Here is a 3,594-nt window from a genome sequence, read left to right on the forward strand (position 1 = left end):
TTAGACACATTGTCTAAGTACATCACTGGCAACATATTGACTGTTGATCAAATAAATGAAGAGACATTTAAAGAGAAAATGGATAAGGAAAAAGAGAAATTCTTTGATGAGACAATAAAGAAGTGCATGAAACACATTGATACCCTCTTACCGACACTGAGTAAAACAACAATGGAGTTTAAGGAACTATATAGAGATACATGTAAGACAAATCTTTTGACAGTGGATATCGATAAGGAGATCAACAAAGTACAAAAAGAAATAAATGATATAGCTGACAATATCATTGGTTCATCAGAACCAATATCAGTTATAGAAAAGGAGATAGCTGGATTTGAGGAGAAACTTGAGAAGTTGGAGAAGGAAAAGGAAAGAATAAAAGGCAAGGCAAAAGAACTTAAATGTAAGATCAGTCCTAAATTGGATAACCTCATCTCTTTGAGGAAAGAGATCTTAGAGGCACTTGGTCATAGACAAAAGACACCGGAAGAGCAAATGCATCACCTCACCGGTACAATACAAAGAACAAAGGCAGCATTGAGAGACAGTGACAGGTTCACTCAGAGCCTGAATTTGGTATTAGCATACCTATTTCAGATTGTAACCAACCGGTTACAAGGTTCGAGCTAAAATTGCACTCAATTGACATTTTGATAGCCTTTGTCATTGATGTCAAAGGGGGAGTAGTAGAGAAGAGAAAAATGATTGACAAAAGAAATCATCTGCTTAGGGGGAGCACACAGTTTTGGTAAGATTTTTGGACTTCAATTTTTTGATACAATTTTGAATTTTTCTCATGGGTGTTGCCATCAATGCCAAAGGGGGAGATTGTTGGCATTGCACACTCAATGAGAATTGTAGGTGATTGAAGGTATTGTCATTGATGGCAACCTTGCAATCTTATGGCACTGACATTGGCAGACTCTACACCGACAGATAGTTCACCAATGGCGACAAGGATGTTTACCAGTACCCTAGCCGACAGGACTTTGTTTATTATATATTGTATTTAATTGTAATATCTTTTTGTAAGCTGACATGACATATTGTAATAAGACTCATATATAAGTATGAGATCTTGTAGATCATTTTGTAGAGAGATGATAGGATGGATATGTAGAGCGAATACTAAGGCAGATCTTGTAGAAAGGTTTATGGTTATTGTATGAGCTTCAACCGGTATTGAACCTGGCATAGCAGATGCTTTTTGTAGCAATTATTATATCGGATTCTCATAATCCATTTTGTAAGTCAGCGAGACTTCCTTTTGTACTTGAGAAGTGAGTTCTAGGCAATTGGCCTTCCTGGATGTGCAGGCACACTATTGTAAGTAATATCCATTCATTGGCCAGTGAGTGAATATTGTGGGTCACAAATCCCACCAAGGTTTTTCCCACACCGGGTTTTATGGTGTGCTTTCTATGTTGTGTTTAGTGTTCATATTTATTGCATTAATTCTTGTTTACTGATACATTGTTTTGGAATGCAAATTACTTAATAAGGTTAGAAAATTTGTAAACCGGTTAGATATTGATTCACCACCACCCCCCCCCCCCCCCCCCCCAACTCAGTATCTTTGGGAATCCTAACAATCTCAATATTTTTGGGGGGTCAAATTCTTTCATCTTAGGTTTCAAAATCAACTTTAGTGATTTTTAGGATTTTTAGATCCTAGAATTATATATTTCATTTCAAACTCCTTCATTTGTACTATATTTTTAATCTAATAGACACTGACACACGTGCATAAAAAAATAGTAAGTTGACAATTAGTGTCAATTTACTTAGTTGAAAATATTAAGTAATTTTCATAAACACATGGATAAACATACCATATTACCTAGAATGACAAATCATGATAACAACTAAAAACTACCAAAAAGGGTGTTTTTTTCAAATCAGTAGATATAAGGAGTTTTTGTTCAATTGTTGAAAAAAATGGGACAATAAGAAAGAGAAACATTGATTCAATTTTTCGTATTTACTATTTTGATTGTTAGCAATAAATCTTCTTCTAAAAAACTTGGCTACATTAAACACCAAAATTATGAGATTTTGAAAAGTTTATTGGGTTTTAGTGACACCAAATGACATAGCAATGAATTTATAATGGCCCTAATATATTTTTAAATTAAATATTAGTTATATTCTCCGTTATTTAATTTGATAATCTAAATGTAAATCTGACCTAGTAAATAAACCTATATTATTCAATTCATTTATAAATTCATCAATAATATGAATACAAAACTTATCTTTATGACTGGTTTTGCTTTTTTTTTTTTTGGTAAAGTTGTGTAAACTTTTTAATGTGACCAATGGTACTGTCAAGAGATTCCCTTTGGTACCACTTGAAACACTTGTGACCTAGAGTTATGGACCAATGATACAACAAATGGAGGACCTCATCCCCATTAATGAATGTTGAGGCTCAAACCCGCAAGCACATTAGATCAACAAAGACACAAGCTGTCAATCACAATGGCCTAGTGGAGGTTTAAACCTTGGTGGGAACAACAACAACAACACCACCACTTAACCAACACACTATGGAATGAACCATCTATGAGAGGTCTGATTGACCTCCTTGTAATGTAGGCACATTCTACATGGATCATCCTTCTTGTTAATTATAATAATTAAGGATAAATAGGAACTTATGTTGGGATGAACAATGCTTCTTGGTATTAATTCAAAGGTAAAATCATGGTCTTTAACTAAGGGTGGACTCTTGGGTTCTTGAAATTCTCATTGATAGTGTTGAATGATTTCAAGAATGCTTGATCAATCTTCAGTTTTCACATCGTGTGCTTCTACATGATGTAGTTATCATCATATACTATAAGAACCTTTATTAAGTAATTTATCCATCATATGGGAGCTAATAATTTAAATTGGTTTTGATTGTATCCCAATAAGTTTATATATTTTTTCATGTGTACTAAAATCCATGTATAAGTCCTTAAAATTGAAAGACACTTTTCTAATTGTTTAAGCTATAGCATGCCCAAAACTATATTTTCTCTCCTAATAGGGATAACAAATATTTTTCAATCTAGTTAATAATTTTCTTTTGAAAGTTTTATATGATGGCATTTACCACCATAAGAGAGTTATTTCCCATCAACTATCATAACTTGGAAATTAGAATTAGATACACAAAATAATTGATCTCATTAGATATTATTTTATCAATAACGTTGTCACCTTTAGATTTTTTATAAAAAGAATTATTTTGAGTACTTGTGGTAAAAATATTTCATTCAATACATATACAAATAAAGTAGTTATTTCTTCTTTCTTGGAGTTCTCATGCTTAAGTTTTACATTTGTTTCTTTTGTATCTACTTCTCACTCTCCCTCAACCTCATTCATAATGATCATTAGTATGTTCTCACTATTAGTACACTTATAAATCCTTAGACCATTTGATATCACAATTCCAATAGTTTTTTTATATTTTCTTTTCTTTTTTTGTAGAGAGAGCTTACTAATTTGTCTTAGGTTTGAAAAGAAGACCCCATTTCTATCAATAATATTAGTTATAATTTTGTCTTTCAATCCTATGGTTTGACCTTGTGCGGATCTTCTAGT

Source organism: Cryptomeria japonica, chromosome 11 (assembly GCF_030272615.1).
Source record: "Cryptomeria japonica chromosome 11, Sugi_1.0, whole genome shotgun sequence".
In the NCBI taxonomy this organism is placed as follows: domain Eukaryota; kingdom Viridiplantae; phylum Streptophyta; class Pinopsida; order Cupressales; family Cupressaceae; genus Cryptomeria; species Cryptomeria japonica.